Source organism: Coturnix japonica, chromosome 1 (assembly GCF_001577835.2).
Source record: "Coturnix japonica isolate 7356 chromosome 1, Coturnix japonica 2.1, whole genome shotgun sequence".
Classification (NCBI taxonomy): Eukaryota; Metazoa; Chordata; class Aves; order Galliformes; family Phasianidae; genus Coturnix; species Coturnix japonica.
Genome location: NC_029516.1, coordinates 69,851,642 through 69,859,587, shown reverse-complemented (window position 1 = coordinate 69,859,587; position 7,946 = coordinate 69,851,642).

Sequence of the window (7,946 nt, the reverse complement as noted above, 5' to 3'; positions counted from 1 at the left end):
TCACGATGTTATCCTAAGCTGCTGTCTTCTTCATCTAGTTGTATAGAATTTATACATTTCCATGAAAAGCTTTACAGATAGCAGAGGTAAAGAAGCAGCAGGTGTCTGTGGAAAGAGCAGCAACCTGTTGTTTTGGGCTCAAGTGGAAAGGTTTTGGCAGCTGGGTAGGAGAGGTGGCCTCTGTGAGCAGTAAATCTTAGAATGAAAATGGAGAATTTTAGTAGTTGAAATGATGATAGTAAGTGCTGGTAATGTCAGTGATGAGGATTCTTGGCGGTAGGAATACTGGGAGGAAAATGGTTTATATTTGGTGAGATACCGTAGTCCAGAAATCAGCAATAATTTGTATACTTGAAGTCAGATTATGTTAAATGTTAAGGACCTGATGTAATCATGTAAGGAATAGCCTTCAAAGTACTGCTGGGAGAAGTTGCCCTCTCAGGTGATGACACTTCTCAAAGTTGCCTCTGAAGTAAGTTATAGAGTAATTTTGCTCGAGTTGCAGGAAGATTTTTTTTCTCTCTAACTCTGCTCATTTCTATTTCCATCCTCTCTTCCAAAGTCTCTCTCTGTCATCAGCCCCCGTTCTTTCTATGGTCCCACTGTAGATCCCTTCTAAATGCAGAGAAGGGTGATACTGCCTGAGAAAGGGAAGGGAAACCTTACCTCCTGTTAATTTACTAAGCTGTCCCAGTGCCAGGGCAGCAGGGAGATATTAAAGCAGGGAAGTGCCTGCCATTTCCAAGCGCAGATTGAACAGGAGGGGGCAGGGAGTCTCTGGTTACACTCTCCCTTCTCTGTCTTTCCCTCACCAGTAACCTTTTCTCCCAGGGTGCACTGTGGGATTTTAGCTGAAGCCTTGTGTCTGCTTCACTCCATGATTTTGCAGTGGAGAGCAGAAGGGAAGACGTTGCCCTGAACGCCCCTTGCTCCGCAAAGGTTGTCTCTGGGGATATGACTAGAGAGGCCTCTCCAACAAAAGTATTGCGATACCAACAAACTCTGGTGAGTACGATACCTGCAGAAGGACAGAGTATTCCCTACACTATAATTTGTTCTCTTCTGAAGGGGTCAACACTTTTCTTACCTACAAATATCCTTCTCTGCTTGTATTAGGAAGATTTTGTGGAAGTTCTGCATGAGCGCGTGCCCCAGAACTGCCTTCCTCCAAGACAGAATGAGGCCATTTTCTCTTTTGATCATTAAGAAAATGGGAATCATCTTTAATCCCCATGAATGAAAAAAAATATGCGACTGAATTCACTAGATCAGGAAAAAATGTGTTAGAAAGAGTTAGGGCTGAGTTTGTAGGGACATCTGATCTGCAAAGCTCTATGGAAATGCAGTTGCTTGTTGTGAATTGGTTTCCTTGTCTCAAACTTCTCACTACCTGTTGTTACAGCTTTCAGAAGAGACTCTTAGAATTCTGCCCTGCTGAATGTTAATGCATGCTATGAGAGTATGCCCTTATTTGCGTCTTCTAGGCATGTCTTAGTGGGGTTTTGCACTGCTTTGTTTCAAGGATATTTATTTGGAGATGTTTGCTTCACTTCCTGATTTGACTATGTCAGCGTTGAGAACTAAGATTCATTTCACCTCCTCGTGATTCCTCATTCTCTGAACAAGCTGAGGGAGCAGTTTGTACTGTATCTAAGAAACCACTTCATCTGGTATTTGAAATAAGAATTTGCAACAAATGCTGCAAGTTGCTTACTGAACAGCATGAATGGAATCCCAGCCTCTGAAAATGGTGGCCTGTTTGTGTCAGAGCATGCAAAGAGTTTCTAGCCATGTTAGTAGACAAGACTGTATTGGAGGTGTGAAAACATGAAATCTCTATCTTCTTTGGGCTACTACAAAGAAACATGGAGGTCTTCTATAAAGAAGATGACACAACTGGTTTACTAAGGGGTTTGTACAGTTGCTTGTGGAAACAGAATATAGAGGCAAAGACTGAGTATTTCTCCTGTATATGAACTAATACATGCAGGTGAAGACTTTTATGATCTTTAGTGTGACCATAAGGCCTTGTATAACTGACAGCTTGACTTCAAATCCCGAGTTAGATAATGAAGGTAAGTTTCTCAGTGGTCTATGTAGACACAACACAAGCACCCCACCTCTTGGTATTTCGCACAACTGAAAATGCTACTTACTTGGCAAATACTGCTGAAAGAATCGGTCATTGCAGTGGAAGGCCTGAGCTGTGAAATATTTTATGTCTGTTCTGTGTTTCTGTTAATCAACACAAAGTAGCATCCCCAGTGTCAGGATGAATTTACATTAGTACTAGAACACTGGGACTGTGGGCCTAATGTACAACATAATTGTATTTCACGGGCTTGTTTGCACAGTATAGAATGTTGTAAGATTTCTGGAAGGAGAACAAGTGCTGAGATGAAAAATTCAAACTGAGTTGGCTCTGGACCTGATCATATTGCATGGAGTACTGAAATGTATGGAAATGGCAACAAAACTCTACAAAAGTGGTAGTAGAACAAGTTTGCAAAAGATGCAAAAACTAGGAGTATACTACTTGGGGAAAATGGCTGTAATTCTTCTGTAGCTGTAACAAACTGACGAGTCTTTAGACATTCCAATTATTTATTCTTGAATTTAGAACTAGATTAGTCAGTGTTGAGATTAGTACCAGTTTTCCTGCAGGCTTGTGGGAAGGCATGACTAGTATTAGATTTCCTTAATTCAAAGAGCATAATCTGCATAACTTGGGAAAAGGCAAGTCTTCTTTGGCGGAATATATGCAGGTTATTAAGCATCTATTCAGGAAAGAAATCAGGTCAATGTATTCCATGGTCTTCATTTACTCATAAATTTGTCTTAAATGTTTCCCAATGAGAGTTTTTATGGATTCTGAAGAGGACAGGAATTTGTAGCAAATGGTAGTTGTTTGACCTTTAAGTGTCTGCATGGTTAAACTCAAAACGTTTTGCTCTTTAGTTGAATTCAAGTCACTCAAATCCCAGATAAACTTTAGGATCAGAAGGCAACTATGCTGCTACCTGTTTCATTAAATAGAGGCTATAAATGTAGGAGTTCTTTAATAATGATCATGTATTTGAGCTTTTCCACATCTCAGGAAGATGAGCAGATAACTACTGGATCTAATCAGGGTTTAGTGATAGGTAGATGCTGAATCTCTAACCTTGATGAAGAATAAAGTATTTCTTGAAACAAGAGAAATGAAGTTCAGTTACAGTGATTCAGTAGCAAGTGAATATGAGGCTGTAATTCTGGATGCAGGTGCCTCGAGTGGATCCCAGATACTTTTGTGACTTGAGTGTCTTAGCAATTTATGCCTTAAAATACTAGCTTTGGGAACTTACTCTTATCAAGCATCATCATTATCAATATTCGCTCCATATAGTCAGTCATGTTAGTTACATGACATTAGTTTTAGCTACAAACATTAGTTTTCATATATAAAAGCCACTGCTCTCTGGGTATGCTGGCATTTAGTCAAAGAAAGGGTAGATCATTGCCTGGCTTTAAAGACTGCAGGAATGATAGCTGTTTGTTTTAGAAAACTTATTGCACTGTCACAATCCAACACTGAAGTTGCTTATAAAGTCTTTGTACCTTGAGAAGTGGTGAGATGGTAGACTGAGCCATGGCTGCTTAGCCTTTGAGGCCACAAATTGCCTAAATAAGAGATCTGATGAGTCAGCTGGCCATTTCCAGCCCTTCAGCCCCTTCTGTGATAAAAGCATCTCAGCTTGTTTATATAACATGGCCACTTTAATCAGTTTCTTACATACCTGCTGTCTTTTAACTGTTTCTCTCCCATGTTCTCTTTAAGAAATTTATTTTCTGTGTCTTTTATTACCTCTTTTTCATTTGCTCTTTCACCATTTCCTTGTTATCCTCAAATACCTTTTTCTTACTCTTCTGCTTCATCTCCTGTTTGTTTCTCTGATGCTCCTTCTCTCTGTACATATGAAGCTAAGTGTTAGGTTTCACAGCTGTGTTTTTTTTTCTGTGCCTTCGTCAGGTCACTGCCATTGGATTCTGTTCCAAAAATATCCCATGTGATTATTTCCCTGTGCTGTCCCAAGGCAGCGGGGGGATCCTTGGCAGTCTCTCCTCCTCTTTTTCTTTTTGAAGTTATTATCAATCATACACAAAGTAATCCTAGAAGGACAAGGAGACCTGGACAAATGAGGTCACGAGATCTATGCAGATTTCTACTGCTAATTCGAAAGCTAGAGATGGCAAACGAGGCAGATGAATACAGGTTTATACTCTACAGGGCAAGGCATAGGCTCCTGACCATGACAGTAGTTAAGAAAAAAAGGAAGTTTTCAGTTACTTGCTGTGTGAGTGAAAGTACAGGCACTCAGGAGCATCACCTACTGTTATTAGGGAATAATTTTTAACTTCTCATATTCAATCTTGGCAAGGGCTGGGAGGAAGTCACCTCTTGTATACTGGAAGTACATGTTGCCTTACAAAGTAGCCTCAGCTGAAACTAACAGATGAAAGAAATCAATTTGCAGCCTTTCTGTAAGTGAAACTGGTATTCGGTATCTGCAGAAGTTAAGGGCTTGCTTACTACTTATCCACCACGTCTGCATTGCCTTCTACTTCCCCTTGTTTCAAAGTTTACTGTGAATTGCTATACACGTGTATGAAAATCAACATGAATTTCTCTCCCCACTTCCCATTAATGGGATCACAAATCTTACCTTGTCAGAAATTTGCTGCCGGAAAAGTCTTTTCTTGGCTATGTAGTACGAATGACTGAGCAGTTCAAAGGCATTCATCTGCGATGCAGACATAGTAGAGTTCCTCTTCACTATATGTCAGCTGGTCACTGGGAGAAAAAAAAGACCAACAGTTGTGCAGGCGGATTGTGCCTAGATCTCTTCTAGTTAAGGGATTTGTTGGTTTCAGAAGCTCTGCGAGTAACCACATTTCCACTGTGATGTGACAGCCAACAAGGATGGCTAAGGAAGGCAGAAATGAGAGCAGGCCTTGTAACAGCCAGCTTTTTCTTAAAATAACATGGACTTAATTTTTTGGAACTTTAGGAAGCTGGAATACACATGGTATTCACTGATTCTGGACTAGGAGCAGGCTGGTCTGAATGTAGATTTACTTCACCACAATGCTAGGGCCTAGAGGCAAACCATGAGGTGCTGTCTGTAGCTGTACTATCCAGCCCAGCTGAATCTCTTCCACAAATCAAGCAGTGCTCTGCCTGTCTCTGCACAGGAGAGGTGTTCATATCTGCCGTAGCTGTTTAAAACATGGGAATAGGAAATTGTCATATATGGAAGATGGACGGATGTAAGATGAGAAGGAGCCTGTTGAAGTACCCAGTCCAACTCCTCACTCAGTCATAGATCTCTGTTGTTGAAAGCCACGGTTGTTACCTCTAGAGCATTCCTGGTGCCTGTCTGAGAAGAGTCTGGCTTTATCTCCTCAGTACTGTCAGACAGCTTCATTCACTCCTTTTCCTGGGTGAACAAATGCTGCTCCTTCATCCTCTTCTCACAGGCTACACATCCTTGCTTATAGTGCTATAAGATTTAAGCTTTTGCAACCACCACATAGACCTGCAGCTCCACAGGGAATAGGGAAACTGAAATGCAGAGATTTCTGCCCAAGTTGTACAGCAGGTGGCATACAAGGTATAGTATATAAGAAATAATGTTTTAATATTGCAAAGCAAATACAAAATCCTTGGCCACAGTTGTGAATCCGTACGAATCACAGCAAACAGCTTGGGTGATCTGTACAAAAACCAGAGGTAAACTGAATAAAAATAAATGTTAGTGTTAATGTTTGATTTATTGAAGCAGTGAGAAGATGCTGCTGACATTTCTCCTGTTAGTATTGATAGAACATCTTCCAAATACCTGCATGATGCAACAATAACTCTGTTGTCGTGTTAGTGCAGATAGAGGACAGGCATAGACTATTAATGTCGGACACTACCTTATCTGAATCTCCTTATTTAAACTGTTTTCATTTACCACTGAGAAGCTTACCAATCATAAAGTGATTTAAGTAACCTGGGAACCCAGACTTAACTGCTGTGATAGCACATTATGCTTTTGTATTTGATAATGATACAGGTGATGTAAGTTGAATATAGGAGTGGCACCGATTTTCCGCCAGCTGTTCCTGCAACATATGCATATACCATATCTCTTCCATAGATATTAAAATCTTTCCACTGGAAAGATTAAGCAAGAGCTAGGTAAAGTTCTCCTCTTGCCCAAGCACATGTGTTAATTCTTCATGTGAGGGTGTACATTATAGCTGAGATGATCTATTGACTGGCACATGCAGGAGATTCTGAATGCTGCTTCCCTGACCTGTGGTGAACTCATTTAGAGCTTGACACAGAGAAGTAGAAGTTAACCACAAAATCATGAATGTTTTTCTATCAATTTACCTTCCAGAATGCTTAGGCCAGGCATACCAGAACTAGTGCAGGAAGGAGAGCATGATTATCCTTTTATACCGCTCACAATTGTAAGTAATTTATGAAGGTTGCAGCTTGAACTGCTGTGTGTTCTCTCTTTTTATGACTGTCTCTTCTCTGGCATTCAAAAGTTGTCTGGAGTGCTCTTACTCCTGTGACCCCCTAAAGAGTTTCCTTTTTTTCTTTTAACTTTTATATAACTTTATATACGTACCTTATGAATACTGCCCTTATGTCAAAAGATAAATGACCAGACATTAAGACTGTCTGGAAAAGTGAGATTAAGGGAGACAGGAAAGTTCAAGGTCTTTTGCATACTGGCTCTTGATTACTCAGGCGTACATTGTGGCAGGCAGCCTTTACTGCTTACAGCCCAGTTAATGTGGGATATTGCAACCTGACTAATAGACCTTTACCACAAGTTCACAGTCAATGTCTGCAAGAGTTACTATCTTTCACCCTCAGTCACTAATCTTGAGCCACTCCACATCATCCTTCTTTATCTTTATTGTTCCATCACTGTGGGAAAACGCTCTAATACTAACCAGTAGGCTATGGAGCTACCCATGGGTGTAGCTGTATCAAAGAAACACCACTCTTGAAGTGTAAATCAAGACAGTTTAAGTTTGTGAGACAGTACCAGCAACTTCCTAAATGACCCTATTGGGTCTGTCTTTGTGAGCCCTGACCCACTCTGTTATATTGGAAGGATCTTAGGAAACAGAAGCCCAGGGGTCAGGCAGTTAATGAATTACTATTTCATTCCAAAATGTTGGTCCTGGGAAAGAAAGGGAGTTCATATTTTCTCAGTAGCAAGATCCTCACTGAGTATAACTTGCTTATTAACTCTTGATGTGCTATTTCCTATAGCCCTTTGTGTTTATATTCTATTCAACCACCTAACTTCCAATACCTTAAAAAACCTGACATCATCACAGCAAGTATGTATCGTGATTTTTAGTATAATGTGTTAAACAAAGTGTCACGGTTTTGAACTAAAAAATCCACCTGCGTCCGTGACAGGGGGCCGTGGGCCCCGGAGGGGCCCTAGGCCGAAAGGAAAAAGTTAATTAGGAAAAGAAAACAGCGGCAACGATTCTAAGAGGCACACTTATTTACTAAATACTAATCGAAATACAGGATAAACACAATATAATACAATATGAATTGAAAATTGAGCTAACGAATCAAGCAAAATAGAGAGAGAATGAGTCCTGAACCGACGAGGCCTACTGTGAATCTAGGCGAACGGCTGAAGGCTCCCACACACTCCCCTGAACGCCAGAACCCGAAAGACGTCAGTCTGTTCTTCGACAGAGTTAATATAGAGTCCAGCCCGTGACCTATCGTGTTGTTCCCTGGGAGATGTAGTCTTCTTCTGATAAGTTGCAGATTCAGTAAAAATTATTCATGCTTTATATGATGTTATGATGTGGAATACTGATAGCAAAAATTACAAAATTATTAAACCATGACATTCCACCCCTTATTTCTA